The sequence below is a fragment of the Hemitrygon akajei genome, chromosome 2, assembly GCF_048418815.1.
Source record: "Hemitrygon akajei chromosome 2, sHemAka1.3, whole genome shotgun sequence".
Taxonomy (NCBI): Eukaryota; Metazoa; Chordata; class Chondrichthyes; order Myliobatiformes; family Dasyatidae; genus Hemitrygon; species Hemitrygon akajei.
Genome location: NC_133125.1, coordinates 150,480,216 through 150,496,651, shown reverse-complemented (window position 1 = coordinate 150,496,651; position 16,436 = coordinate 150,480,216).

Here is a 16,436-nt window from a genome sequence, read left to right as displayed (position 1 = left end):
CGGAATTTAAAACATAAAATTGAAAAGAGTCCAGCCATATTCAGTTCAACTGAATTCATTATCTGCAGGCTGCCCTGATCAAAAACGCCCAAAATAGCAAACAAAGAGGAGCAACGAGGAAAAAGAAATGTATCATAGTATGAACCACATTATGAGGAAAGAAGAAGTAGGATGATAAAATTAGAATATGCAAGGAAAGTGAGGTAAAAGAGAATGAGATCAGTTTCATACAGTGTGAAAGAACTGCTGTTGGATGTGAAGTATCAGCTCAGCACTATATGGTCAGTGGAGCCGTGGTAAAGGATTGTTGTACCTTGGTGAGCCGCACAGTCAGCAGGGAAGCTTTCTTTAAAAAATAAAGAGCTCATTTAATATCAGAGAATGTATACAGTGTACAACCTGAAATTCTTACTCTTCACCAACATCCATGAACCAGGAGCACAAGATGCTGAGACCAAAAGTAATCAGCCAGGTTGGAGTGGGAATAAAAACTTAAGAAGGAATCTCTGGGAATCATAACAAAATTGGAAAGGTTTGCCCTATGGTCCTCTTTGATGTGAAATAAACTGGAAAATGATTATGGGGAAATAGGCCATTAGTGGAAGTACTTTAAAGGCCAGGTTCTAGATCAGGGTAGTAAATAGGTTCAGGAGGTGTTTAGATTGCTGTCACTGTGTGTGCTCACCCTCTTCCTCTAGAACAATAGCACTACCTTCCACCACTAACAAGAGCCCAAAGACCATGATATTTTCCATCGCCAGTGAGGAACCATGAGCACAAAGCAATATCCCAATGTTGACACAGAGAGCTCTGTAATAGGTTTCCGAGCTGCTTGTCACTTCTGTGGGCTGAAAGAGACCATGTATCACAAGTATATGGCGTGTATGAGGATGCAGCCCCTCTTTACCTATTTGAAGTGGCTGTTCCCTACACTTCTCATTTAATGTGGTACTTGTAGTATAAAATGAACTTACAAAGTACTTTTCTAATTCTGAAAAACACATACTGTATTCCTCTGAACTACTCCCTGCCAATGTGTTGCAACTGAATGCTGATGGAGCGCCATTTCTTCATTGCATTCCCCAGAGCTAACAAAGCACCTTGCCCCGATGACAGATGGTATCTGTCCACTGACTGTGCAATGCTCCTCTTTCAGTACCCCACAACTTTTCCATGCCCCTCCACAGTTCATGGCCCCACTGACAGTATAGTACTCCCCCTTACCACCCTCCCTTTGACCACACCACAGTCTCAGTCACAATCACAGTCTCAGATTAGACCTTCCTTAGTAATTAATGATTACATTACTTGGGTTCAAAACCAATTCTGACCAGCTGCTCTTGCCTTTTCTTCCTCATTCCTCATATCCTTCCTTCTCTCCTTAATATATGAGGAGTGCTTGATCTCTATTGGCTTGTAAGGAAATTCAGAAGGATGGGTGGAGGGCGGAGTATCTCATTGAAATCTGCTGGACACTGAAAGGTCTGGATTGAGTGAACATGGGGAGGATATTCTTATCAGCAGGAGAGTCTAGGATCTGAGGGCACATGTCTGAATAAAGGGACTTCTTTTTAATTCTGGAATGAGGAGGAATTTTTTCAGCCTGAATCTGTGAAATTTGTTTCCACTAAGGGCTGTGAAAGCAAATTTGTTCAGGCATTTTAGGCAGAGATTGATAGGTCCTCAATTGTTAAAGGGGTGAAGGGTATTGGGTAGAAGAAGGGTGAATGGAGTTCCGAAAATAATCAGCCATGATTTGATGATGGAGCAGTACAGAAGGGCAAAATAGGCTAATTCTCTTCCTATATCTATGGTCTTATATTCAATATTTTTTCACTCTTTGCCCGAATCTTCCCCCTCTTATTTTCTTTACCACTGGAGATCAAAGCACAGAAGATCTGTCAAGCTTTTTAACCAATTGTCAGTGTGAGATTCAAGGATCAGTATCTCTGTCCCTAGTAATGTAATCATTACCAACCCAAGTAATGCAATCTTTAAGTACTAAGGAATGTCTAATCTGAGACAGTGGTAGGGTCAAATGGTGGTGGTAGTGTGACACCCTCAGATACGGGGGGGGGGGGGAGTACTACACTGTCAGTGGGGCCATGAACTGTGGAGGGGCAGGTAAAAGTTGTAGGATACTGAAGAGGAGCTTTGCACAGTCAGTGAACAGATACCATCTGTCATCGGGGTGAGGTGCTTTGTATGCTTTATCTTTCTCCCTAACTTTTCTCTCCTACTTCAGCTCTGCTGAAACTAAACATTTTTTCTTTCTCCACATGTACTGAGCGATCTTGAATATTTCCAGCAGAGGTACAGAGCCTGAGAAGATGTAGCTTTCTTATGTTTGCCAATTGAGGATATAATGCACTGACACGTGGCAGTTTGGTGTTTTGAGCAATGGAATATCAGAGATCCGAAGCGTGAGAAGACGTAGCTCACTCAGATTCGCTGATTGAGTACATAAGGGATTGACTCATGGCAGTTTGGATGTTTTGAGCAACGGCCAATCAGCGATCAGCATTGATTGGTAAGAACAAATTAAATGAAGGCAGGAGCAAGTGCAGTAGCCATCGTTTGAGTGGATAGTTGGAGTGGGGATTTTGAGGTTTTAGCTTTGCAGCTTCAGTGAGAGAAAGCAAAAAGCTGTAGGTAGATATTTTTCCCAACAGGATTGTTGTACCTTGGTGAGCTGCACAGTCAGCAGGGAAGCTTTCTTTAAAAAAATAAATGGCTCATTTAATATCAGAGAATGTATACAGTATACAACCTGAAATTCTTACTCTTCACCAACATCTACGAAACAAGAAAACCCCAAAGTATGAATAACACAAAAATGATAGAACCCCAAAGGCCCCCCCATGCACATGCAGCAACAAAGCATCAACCCTCCTCTCTCCCCCTTGCCCCACTTGTTACAGCAGGAAACATCAATGGCCACCACCTGCCAAGCAAGCAAAAACAAGTCCCCAAAGTGAGACCATGATCTGCAGTCCAACAAAAACCATTGCTCTCCCAACAATATGACATGGCACAGACTCACTTTCTCACTTAAAAGGGAGAAAGAGAGATGGCACCCTTTCCACAGAGAGGGGAGACCAATATGTTACAATCTGCACTGTTGCTTTTATTCCAAGTTTCTCCAACGAGAGAGACAGAGAATGCAGAGGCCTCCGACAGCTGCACCTGCTGTCATGATGTTCCATCAGTTGTTCTCCTGTGATGCCTCAGTTGCTGACACCAGCAAGGAATTGAGTCCACAGGGGCCACTTGAGGTCACACCCCAAAGCCGCACATTTTTCAAGCCAGGCCTGGAGATATCAAAAACGGCCGATTGTGAGCTCCAAAGACGGGAACCCACTGCCATAAAGAACCATTGTTTGAGTGCAGCTGTAGATTACAGACTCCAGCAGAACCCCAGCCACCTTGAAAAGGTAAAAAAGAGACATTAAAGATAAGAATTTAAGCAGCCCCTCCATGTGTGATAGCAGAAAGAACGTTGACTGTAGTCCTTGCCCACTGAGCCTTAGTATTGGCTGCACTGCCACCCCCTGTACCCCATCATTAATCTTACACCTTGGTTGTTAATTGGCTTGCCCTACAACCTGTCATGTTGAAGTTCAATTTCACTTGGATTGCAAAACAAATTCTCTCCACAGACTCCACTGATGCCCATCCCCAATATCCAAAGAAGATTTAGGATGGAAATGAGGAGAAACAGTTTTTCCCAGAGAGTGGTGGATCGGTGGAATTCTCTGCCCAGGGAAGCAGTTGTGGCTTCTTCACTAAATATATTAAAGAAACAGTTAGATAGGTTTTTACATAGTAAAGGAATTAAGGGTTATGAGGAAAAGGCAGTTAGATGGAGCTGAATTTACAGACAAATCAGCCATGATCTTATTGAATGGTGGGGCAGGCTTGATGGGCCGGATGGCCTACACCTGCTCCTATTTCTTATGTTCTTATATCATAACCAGGTTTGGTTTCTGCTTGGAACAAGGTCCCGGACTGACTGTATGCATAGAACAGTAGATAAGCCGTTTATCCCATGAAGTTGTGCTGATCTTAATGCTAATTCATACTAAACACCCTCCTCTGGTGTATCATCCATACCCTTCATATTGTGTCTATCTAAAAGCCCTTAAACCCCATCAAACTACTTAATTCATCTACTATCTCTGATCACCAAGCACCTACCACTCTCTGTAAAAAGATTCTCCCCTCTAACCTTGAAAGTATGCTCTTTGGTGTTTGACATTCCTACCCTCGGGAATAGATTCTGACTGTCCAACCTGTCTATTCCTCTCATAATTTTAAACCTCTCAATCAGTTCTCACCTCAGTCTTTGATGTTCTATGGTAAAAAAATTATCCAACCTTTCTTTAAAGTTCATAGCCTCTAATCCAGGCAGCATCCTGCAGACCTGTCATATACTCTCTCCAGTCTCCACGTCCTATTGCCTATAAACTCCCTGGGATCACTGGAAAATGTATTATCCCATGTGTAACATGTGAAAACATGTTGATGAGCTGATAGGAGTAATATCCAATACTCTAGAATATCCGTTGGTCTGATACCACCAAATACCTAGGTGTGCTGGATTATTGACTGTTTAATTATAGAAATAAAAAAAGTTGAACACACGTTATTAGAATCATAGTTACCATCTTAATTAAATTAATGAAAAGTTTTTCTTACCTTCCCTCAGTTAAGACAATCTGCTTCCTCCTGCTTCTTGTTGTCTCTCCTCCTGATCCAGCCAGTTCCTCCTACACCCACTCCACACCTCTTGATTATTTCATTCTCCCATTCCCTTCCTCCTTTTGTTCCCAAGTGGCCTGTTGTACTTGTCTTGGGAGAATCTGTCCTGGAATTGGCAGCAAGAATTCCACACTGAAAGTAATCCATTCTCCACACAGTGTCCTGTTGTCAGTGAGTGGAAGAGTGCGTTACCTACTCAGCCTGGGAATAGTCTATTTCCCGGTTCATTCCCTGGAAAGTTTTGGAAATTTGGGCGAATTTCATCTGTAGGATTACTGAAACCCCCCTACCCCACCCCTTCATGGATAGAGTCTGTGATTATAAGTTGAGGAGTTTTGCAGAGGAAGGAGAAATTTACTGTAATGATCCCTTTTTCCCAGGGCTGAAATGGCTAGCACAAGAGGGCACAGTTTTCAGGTGCTGGAAATAGGTACAGAGATGTCAGGGGTAAGTTTTTTTACGCAGAGAGTGGTGAGTACGTGGAATGGGCTGCCAGCGACAATAGTGGAGGCGGATACGATAGGGTCTTTTAAGAGACTCGTGGACAGGTACATGGAGATCAGTAAAATAGATTAGTGTAAAGTAGGTGTCCAATGCTCATGGATGGTGTGGTGAAGGACCTGCTTCCATGCTGCCTCTTTCTAAGAGGACACAGATTAAGTCTGGTTAAATGCCCATACTGATTCATGAGTACACAAATCAGAACTTATAGACATTACCGTTGTAAACACTGGGTTAGGAGCAAGTCTTTTTACTAAAGTGCAGACAGATTAAGGCATTTGTCTTTGGCCTGGTCTGTCGATAAGTCAAACTTTGTTCTTAACTTTGGATTTGGGTTTCCTGTGCTTGTGGATATCAGTACCAAGAGAATTACAAGTCCACTGTTGACAAGGTGTAGAGTGACCACCTTCTCAGCCACTGTGTAGCTTCAGACCATCAAGAACACAATGTCTTTGGACTGATAATACTGGGATCATTTGTTTATTGAGCTCCCAGGACTGAAATAACTGATCAGAACTGCTTACCCATCACTAAGGAAATTTATTTTGTTGCTAGCTTAGGATGTGAGGAATACTGTACTGGGTTTTACCAAGAGAGTGCTGGAATGCACTGCCTGAGAAAGCAGTGGAAAGAGAGCCATTGATAGCACTCAAGGAGTGTCTAGACATACACTTGAATTACCCATATGGAAGCTACAGGCTAAGTGTGGAAGGTGAGATTAATACAGATGGGTGATCACTAATTGGTGTGGAAATGGTGGACTGAACAGTGTTTTTTCCATGCTGTATGACTTGATCAATCAATTAACCAATACTTTGTTTGAATGTCAGAGTAGAACAGCATAGAAATTGGCCTGTCAAATCAACTTCTCCATGTCGACTAAGGTGCCCAGCTAAACTAGTTCCATTTGCTTGCCATTGGCCTATATCCATTGGCTTTCATTTTCATTATTCAAAATTTCTCAGTTAAAGCTATGCCCTCTAGGTGTTGTTTCCCTTGTGAATTTTTGAACTGAGCAGCAATGTGTTCAAATTAATGTCTGGGCCTGTGTTACAAATTAAGCTCAGGGCCTCCATCCATCCAGATATACATTTACCAAGGTCCCAGCAGATCACCAGTGCACATTGACAACCTATTGAGGAGCTGGGGAGGTGGGAATGGGAGAGAAGAGGTAACCTATGGGGATGAGGCAGGGGGCAGACCCTCTGAGCTATTTAACCTTTTCATCTGGTGATTTGTCAGCAATGTAACATATTAAGAACACAGTTTTCAGTGCAAATATGACCTAGACTTTTGCATTTTTTGTTGCTTCACTTTAGCACATATACAGGCAGTAGTATCTCAATAAAAGGCCAATGGTAACTTTCAACATGGGCTGTACTTGGGCTATCAACTGATCTTGTCAACCGATTGTGGATTGCTTGAATACTTTTGCTACTTGATCTGGATTTCCTTGAGGGAGGCTGGGCTACTTCATGTCTGTTCCTTCATCACAAGACCACAAACATTGCCATGAAAAAACCATCAAATCACTATTCTGTCTTACACTTTGCTGATTCTGATTAGAAAGATATTAAAATGTATACAGGTGCCATGGTAGCAGAGCAATTAGAGCAATGCTATTACAGCTCAGGGTTTTCTGGAGTTCAGAGTTCAATTCTGGTGCCGATCTGTAATGACCTCCGTGGAATGCATGGAGTTAATCTGGTTGGTTGGGGGTTGCTGGAATGGTGTGGCCTGAAGGCCAAAAGGGCCTGTTCCATGCTGTATCACTAAATAAATATACAGTAAATAAATAACTGATGCTACATTTTCTTTCTCTACCATATATTTTCAATCAGTACAATGATTCAATTTCTGCATGCTATTAATTACAATTCTCCATCTCATGAGCTCTGAAAAAAATTATTATCCAGTCCAAAAGAAAACAGATTGTGTGTCCACTTTGTGTATGTATTGAGTGTTTATTTACTATAACATACTAATTTTTCCCAAACTACTGTTCCTGTTTCACTTTTAGAAACTGAACAGACTTCCAGCCATTAATAACAATGGACTAAGATTTATCATTCATCAATTTCACTTTCTGAAAAAGGGCTTTCTTGTAACACCCAGGATGCATCAAGTTTGCTTTACACTATTTTATTGTGATGAAATGAGAGTTATCCCTTTCTATCCTATAAAAATTTTCCCTTTCCAGATCTATTTATTTAGAGATACAGTGCAGAACAGGGCCTTCTGGCCCAATGAGCTTTGCTGCCAAACAACCCAGCTATTTAACACTAGCCTAATTACAGGACAATTTACAATGACAAATTAACCCACTAATTGGTACCTCTGCACTATGGGAGGAAACCCACATGGTCATGAGGAGAATGTAGAAACTCCTTACAGACGAGATCTCTGATACCTGAAGCCCAGAGCTGTAATAGCACCATGCTTAAAGCTACACACCCATGGTGCCTTAAACAGTTACATACGTCACATTTTTCATCCATTCCAAGTTCAGAAGTAAGTGATTCCTGGGCTTGGCCCTTTTACACGGGAGTGGTATCTGCTTGCAATGGTCACTCTCACATCCTGTACTTGTACACTCTGGGCTTGAAGGTAACAAATTGCCCTGAATGGTTTCAGGTAAAGCTTTTAGACCATATTGTAACATCAGAAACTCCCAACATCTGAACTAAGGTCTAAAAGTTTCAATGCCCATGTTACAAGCATGAAACTTTCAGTGATCCTGCCAAATCACTATTCATGTGGTCTTGAAGTCCGAATGAAGTTTTTCACTGTATCTTGGTGCATGTGGCAATAATAAATAATAAAATAAAAATAATAAATTGCCTTTGTTTTTAAAATAACTTTGTAGAACAGTACATTAAATCCATTATGCAAATTAATAAAATGAAGGCTGTTATGACATATATTCACTTGTAAATATTAGATTTTGTTCATATTTACCATCAAAACAAAGAACTCTTTGTGCAATGACAATAAATGCTGGGTTATTAATGAAGAAACTTCACAAGCTGGTTATAGACTGTGATAGATCACTTGGATGCACAAGGTCCTCTGCCTGTCTGTGAAGATCCTAACAGTACTATAGCCACAACACCACACAATACATTTCCAAGTGAAGAGCAACTAATAGGTTCCCTTTAGGCTATCTATGCAGACCTTTTGGTTCCTGAACAGTCTAAGTTAATTCTGCAGAAAACAGAAAAAATAATGTCACAGCAATAAGAAAAAAATCACTAATACAGAAATATCCTGGGGATACCATGCAGACTGTGAAGAATCTCAGGATAATGTCCAATACTGGGAGCATCCAGACAGAGAATCTGTCATTGGGAAAGGTCCAGATTTGGAGCCTAACATTGGGGGAAGAATGATGAGAAAGCCTGAGAGGGGTGTTTCTGGAGTCACAGTCTGACACGATGGAGAATTCATGGCATGTGGGGAGAGTGTGGAACAGACCCTGACACTGCGGAATCCAGGACACAGCCGACAGCCTAACATTGGGGAGAGTCTGATGACAGAGACCAAAACTGGGGTGAACCTAGGTCTGACCCCAATGCTGCTGGATGTAACACTTTGCCAGGCTGAGAAAGGTAATTAACATCCCATATGTTTGTTATTTGTGGATCAAAGGTCATCAGCCAAGTGATTATAACTCCACAATGCATGTCCACAAAGGCCTGCACACAACACTTCACTGTCTCCAGCAGTGCTCTCTGATAGTTACTAACACTGTAAGATTATTACTCTTGTTTTTACAATTCAGTTTTTCATGTGATACCAAAACTCTCCAACTGTTTTGAAGTGTTGGGATCAATGTTACAGCTTCTCTGTATATCTGATATGGAATGTGCAAGGGACAATCAATTCGAACATGCAGTAAGTCCCACACTGTAAGGGAATGCTGGCCATCCAGCTGTGAGAGCCCAAACAAAACAGCAGAAAGAGCCATAACAACCAAGATACACTGTGAACACTATGGGAGGAGGTAGAGAGAGAGGGAAAAACCAAAAATAATAGACAAGATGACAGAAAGCAAAAAGTTCCTGCTGCCCTGATTATTAGCTGATTATTTCCATGTCCTGCTTTAGTTATCTGTGCATCTGTGTCTTGCTTTGTTTGTCTATAAGTTCCTTTGTTCTGTTCATCTTGGCTCAGTCTGGAATTTACCTATGCTTTGGGAAGTGGTTCTCGAGGCTTAGCCCGTGTTCTCTGCTAACCAAACCACAAATGTAGATTATTTGTTCAATTCCATCCTCAGCTCTGGTCTTCTCTGCATTTGGGTCCACTAATCTAAGTTTCTCCTGGTAGTTCACTGACTAAAGATACAGAAATTCATAACAACCCTGGTTCAAACCCAGCCTGACAACCACTCCTGTTACATTATTGGTGGCCTTCAGAGTGTTGTGACAGAATCTGTTGACAAGATCTACTGCAGCTCCATTCTGTTGGTGCTACAGGAGTGATAGATGGCAGACATGACTCTGATCAAATGGGCAGGATAGTGCTAAGGTTTTGTAATAGTGCAGTCATTGTGTTGGTATTGTTGAGTTCAAAATTTTCACTCATACAGCACACTTGCTATCATTCCAGGCATTGGAAATACTAGGGGTCTTTAGATACCATTCTATGCAGGACTGTGTTACATGACTACAGCCAAGATACGTATGGTGAAGGATTCAACAATGATAAAGTGTTCAATATCAAAGAGAGGTGGCTCAATTCTCCCTTGTTGGAAATAATAATTGTCTAGCCTTTGTGAGATATCAGCCTCAAACTGGAATTTGTCATATTAGTACCTGAGTAAATGTGAATGAAGAGAAGCTTAGAATATAGAACAGTACAGCACAGGAACAGACCCCTGCTCTTCCCTGATCAGGAGATCGACGTAGGAGTTCCTGCTGCTGAACAGCTGAACCAGCACTACAAGCGCACCTGGAGACGAGCCAGGGCTTCCATGCTGCGCACCCGTAACAGCAAACCCGGCAGGCTGATCGGCACTGTGAACAGGTAGAGCCATTCAAGCCAGGAGAGGAGGTCTGGTTGGCATCAAGGGATCTTCCCCTGAAAGTTGAAAACCGGAAATTGGCAGCACGCTACGAGGGACAGTTTGTAGTGGAAAAAGCTGTAAACAAGGTGTCCTATAGATTGCATCTTCTAGCATCACTGATGATCCACCCAGTATTCCATGTTTCCCATCTCAAGCTGGTTACTACCTCTCCCCTTGTCTCAGTCACCCCACCCCCTCCTCCCCGCCTTGTAGACGGTTCCCATGTCTATACTGTGCGGCACCTCCTGGCATCTCGCTGGATACGTGGTAAGGTCCAGTCCCTTTTGGACTGGGAAGGGTATGGCCCAGAAGAATGTGCTTTGTTTCTGAAAAAGGATATCTTGGACAAGTCACTGATCTGAGACTCCAGCGCACACTGGACTGTGGCGTCTCAGGGGCTGCGCCTAGAGAGGGGGGGCTGTGTCACAGCCACAGATACGGCAGCGCAGTAGATACGGCAATTGAACTTGTGAATTTGCATGCGTCAGCTAATTATTATTTAATCGTAACAGTACTTAACAGCATACCTGTCATCGGAGTGCTTGTCGAGACTTGGATAGGGCACAGTAATGCTTCACTTCTGTTTTGCATCAGCCTTGCCTGAGAAATTGGACTGTGAAGTCAAATGACTCTGACAACTTGCAGTATTTGTTTAATAATTAGATGTTTTTTTCAGCCACAGTTTAGGCTTTGTTTTCTGTTTGAGAGTTTTAGCTAACAGCCCAGTTTGGCCTAGCTTTATTGTTTTATTTTCCCTTGAACACTGCTCGCATTAAAGTTTTGTGCAATATTGACCCATTTCAGTGTCTCTCACTCTGCACTTGGGCCATATCTGAACCATGGTGACACTCAGTATCTGAAGCTGATGTGAAAGCTGCTTTCAGGAGGGTGAATCCACAGAAAGCATCCAGATCTGATCAGACAGGGTACCTGGCCTTGTACCAAAGACCTGTGCCGACTAAATGGCTGGTGTGTTCACTGAGATCTTTAACCTCTCACGTCAGAAGTATATGGTACCCAATGCTTCAAGTAGGCTTCAATTTAACAGGTGCCCAAGAACAGCATAGTGACATGCCTCAATGTTGCACTTACATCCACAGTGATGAATGGTTTGAGAGGCTGCTGATGAAACATATCAGTTCCTGAGTGAGAGGTGACTTGGATCCACTCTAATTTGCCTATCAGAGCAACAGGTCCACAGCAGATGCATCTCATTGGCTCTTCACTCAATCCTAGAACATTTGGACAGCAAAGATGCATACATCAGGATCCTCGTTATCAATTACAGCTCAGCTTTCAATGCTAGAATCCCCTCAAAACTAATCAATAAGCTCCAAGATCTTAGCCTCAATAACTCCTGTCAACTGGATTCAGTATTTCTTTTCCCATCGATCCCTGTCGGTACCTCCAGTTGAACTCAATTTTTTTTGTGTTTTCCCCCTAGCCGTCATTCTGTGTTTTACTAACGTCGAGTGCTCTTGTTTGTTTTCATGCCCCATATGCTCCTGTCCCTGTCCCTGTCCCTGCTCTTGCTCTACTCTGGCCCCTGTATCACTGATTACTCTGCCCCTCACCGGTTTCTCATTATTACCTGTATTACTGCCACTTGTGTCTCATTGTGTTCCACCTATCATCTGCCTCTCTGTTTATTGCTCAGTGTATTTTAGTCCTGTGTTTTGCCAGATTGTGCCAGTCAGCTTTCCTGAGCCTTTCCAGCATTCATATCTAAACTCTGTCCTTCTGAGTATTAACTGCCTGTTTCCTGATTCTGATTTTTGGATTTCTCTAGATTTTTTGATACCCACCTGAACTTTGATGCTGAATTTGTTGCCCCTCTGGATTTGTTACTCAATAAATATCACAGTCTGCACAGTACTGGGTCTGCAATTGGGACTCTGCTTCAACATCCTGACAGACCCCAGTCAGTTCAGACAAGCAACACAATCTCTTCCATAAACTTCATCAGCAGAGGTGCATCACAGGGCTCTGTGCTGAGCTCCCTGCTGTACTCACTGTACACCTATGACTGTGAGGCTAAGTACAGATCCAATGATATATTCAAGTTTGCTGATGATACCACTGTTGAGGGCTGCATCAAAGGTGGTGAAGTATTAGCATACAGGAGGGAGACTAAAAATTTGGCTGAGTGGTATCATAACAACAACCTCTCTCCCATTGTCAGCCAGACCAAGGAACTGATTGAAGATATCAGAAGAGGGAAGCCAGAAGTCAATGAGCCAGTCCACATGAGAGGATTAGCAACTTTAAATTCCTGGGTGTAGCTATTTTAGAGGATCTGTCCTGGACTCAGCACGTAAGTGCAATTGTGAAATAAGCACAACAGCACCTCTACTTCCTAAGGAGTCTGTGAAGATTTGACATGTCATCTAAACCTTTAACAAACTTCAATAGATGTGTAGTTGACAGTTATTGACTGGCTGCATCATAGCCTTGTATAAAAATACCAATGCTGTTGAACAGAAAATCATCCAAAACATAGTGGATTCAGCCCAGTACATCAAGGGTAAAGGCCTCCCAACCATTGAGTACATCTACATGAAATGCTGTCAAAGGAAAGCATTAGCCAACAAAGATCACCATCACCCATGCTCTTTTTTGCTGCTGTCAGGTAGAAGGTACAAGAGCCTCAGGACATGCACCACAAGGTTCAAGATCAGTTACTACATCTCAACCACCAGACTCTTGAACAAAAGGGATACCTGTACTCCCATGCCCATCCATTGAGATGTTCCCACAACTAATGATCTCACTTTAAGGACACTTTATCTTGTTATCTCATGTTCTCATTATTTATTTGTATTTGCTTTTGAACAGTTTGTAGTTTTCTGCAGTCTGTTGATCTTTCACCAATCCTGTTGCAGTTACTATTCTATAGATTTGATGAATAATCCTGCAGGACAATGAATCTCAGGGTTATTTGTAGATGGTTATATATATGTACTTTGAAAATAATATTTACTATGAGCTTTTGATCTTTGAAATCTCTATGAGATCACCTATTCTAGTGTAGTTTTTGTGTTGGTTTACGTAGTTCAGTGTAGTTTTTGTAATGTTCATGTAGCACCATGGTCCTGAAAAATGGTGCCTCATTTTTACTGTGTACTGTACCAGCACTTATGGTCAAAATGAGAATAAAAAGTGACTTGACTTGACTTGACTCAGTCTCTGCCACTCAAAGCACAGCAAAATCATCAGCAAACAGTTACATTCCTAACTAAATGAATGTCACTAAAGCAGGAGATGATGACTGCTGGGCCTAAAAGTCTGTGAGGAAATCATCGGCTGGGGTGCCATGAAAAAGGCGTCTCCTGCGAACAGCTCGATGGAAATCATCAAGTATTCCCATTCACTGCTGTCAAGTGTAGAGTCGCTGGTAAATAAAATTGAAGATCTCAGAGCAAGATTGCTGTACCAGAGGCACATTAAGAGCTGCGGTGTTTTTTGTTTTACAGAGACTTGGACATCCTCTGCCATTGAGGACGTAACGATAAAGCTCGATGATTTCACAATTCACCACCAAGGCAGGACTGAGTCAAAGGTAAAGAAGGTGGTGAATACTTTATGATCAACTCTTTGTGCTGTACAAACGTGGTGGTGCTGTCCCAGTCCTGCTCACCTGGCCTAGAACATCTAGCGACCATTTTATCTGCCGCGTGAGTTTCAGCTAACGTGAGGTGAGATGTATTGGTTTACAAACCACCTCAGGCCAGTGTCAAACAGCCACTAGACAAATTGAGCGTTGTAATAAGCAGGCATGAAACAGCACACCCTTCACTCCCAGGTGAGCACAATGCCTTTTAAGCACACTTTGAAAGGGAGAATAAAACTACAGCTATGAGGAACCCTGCAGCACCCAGTGACCCTGTGATCTCTGTTTTGGAGACTGACATCAGACCGTTTTTCAAGAGGGAGAACCCTCTCAAGTTGACAGGCTCCGATGAGTACCTGAGAGGGCTCTGAAAATCAGCACCAACCAATTGGCAAGTATGTTCAAAGATGTTTTCAATCTCTCATAACTGTAGTTGGGAATTCCTCCCTGCTTCAAAAGGGCAACAATCATACCAGTGCCCAAGATGTGCAGGATGAGCGGCCTTATCATCCAGTAGCACTTACAGCTACGGTGATGAAATGCTTTGAGAGGGTGGTTATGTCTACAATAACTCCAGTCTCAGCTGGAACCTGGACTCACTGTAACACCCCAAGCACGCAAACACCTCCAAGAGCAATGATGTCATCTGTCTGGGGGGGCGGGGGAGATCTTCACTCCTAATCATTGGGAGGAGTCTCTGTTGGATTTATGAGACACACCTGAAACTGGCTGAGGTGTTAAGGCTGGTGGCTGCATCTATCAGTAGCTCAGTCTTGATACGTGCTCTGTTTGTTAGAATCAACTGCTAGAGTTTGTCATTCACTGTGGATTTATTCACCCGTGTCAATCCTGTGAAAGGACTTACCTGGGATCTAGCCTGTGGAAATAACCCCTTTATTTTGTGGCCAGACTTGCCTGATTTCCTCCTAAAGCCTTGTATCTTGTGAGACAGCTTATCTGACGCCTTTTTTGTTATATTCTCTGTGTACACTGAAATTACCTGTGTATTTTATTTGGAATCTGAACAAGTGAATGTGGCAAGACAGTTGTGCTGAGTGCTTTTGACTGTTGAAGTAAAACTTGTAGTCAGTTGACTAACACTGTTGCTCTCTCTGTCTGCAATTGTGTTCAGACCCACCTGCATTACTTACAGCAAGACTGAGCCACAACATGAATGCAGCAGATAGTTGATATGAGAAGTAGCATCCTGCAATCTATACACTCTATCCCACAATAGCTTTACAAACCTGGGTCATGTCTTCTGTCAATCTCCCTGTTCAACGGAAACAGAAAGTGCCTCTTATGTTTCTCCTCGTAACTGAAACTCCCCTGGTGAATCTTATCTCACCTCTACAGTACTATCAAACACTTGCTGTAGTGTAGAACTGCACATAGTACTCCAACAAATCAGGACAGTGCAAAGTGCAAGAAAGGGAGAGAGCATAGTGAGGAGCCAAAGGAGAAATTATTGAAAGTGAAACCAGTTCTTTCCCTCTCTTTCTTTGTGCTTCCATCCCCAATCTGGTGGGACTTGCAGCTCTCCATTTCTTTCTTGACAACAGACCCAACTAGCTTCCTGTGTATGGTGGAACTGGTCTTCACTCTCAATAATTTCTCCTTTTGCTCCTCCCACTTCCTTCAAACCAAAGCTGTAGCTATGGGTACTTGTATGGGTCCCAGCTATGCCTGCCTTTTTGTCACCTTCATGGAACAGTCCATGTTCCAAGCCTATACCAGTACTTCTCCACAAATCTTCCTACGCTAAATTGACAACTGCATTAGTGCTGTCTTCTGCACCCATGCTGAGCTCGTCAACTTCATCAACTTTGTCTGCAGCTTTCAGCCTGCCTTCAAATTTACTTGGTCCATTTCCAACACCAACCACCCTTTTCTCCATCTCTATCTCTGGAGACAGTTTATCCACCAATGTCTTTTATTAACCCACTAATTTTTACAGCTACTTGGATGATACCTCTTCCCACCCTATCACTGTATAAGTGCCATCTCCTCTCAGTTCCACTGTCTCTATTTCATCTCCTCTCAGGATGAGAGTTTTCACTCCAGAACTTATGACATATCCCCCTTCTTCCCTTCCTCCATTATCTACACTGCCCTCACCCACATCTCGACCATTTTGCGCATGTCTGGTCTTACCCCATCCATCTGCCAACCTACCAGGGATAGGGTTCTGCTTTTCCTCACCAACCACCCCACCAGCCTCCACATTCAGCACATAATTCTCTGTAACTTCTGCCATCTCCAATGGGATTCCACCCATCAAGCACATCTTTTCCTCCCCCCCGCGCTATCTGCTTTCCAGAGGAATTGTACACTATGCCACTCCCTTGTCCACTTGTCCCTCCCCACTGTTTTTCCTGTTTGTCCTTGCAAGTGGAACAAGTGCCTCACCTGCTGCTACATCTTCTCCCTCACTACCATTTAAGGCCCCAAACAGTCTTTCCAGGTGAGATGACATTTTCTATGAGTCTGTTTGGATCA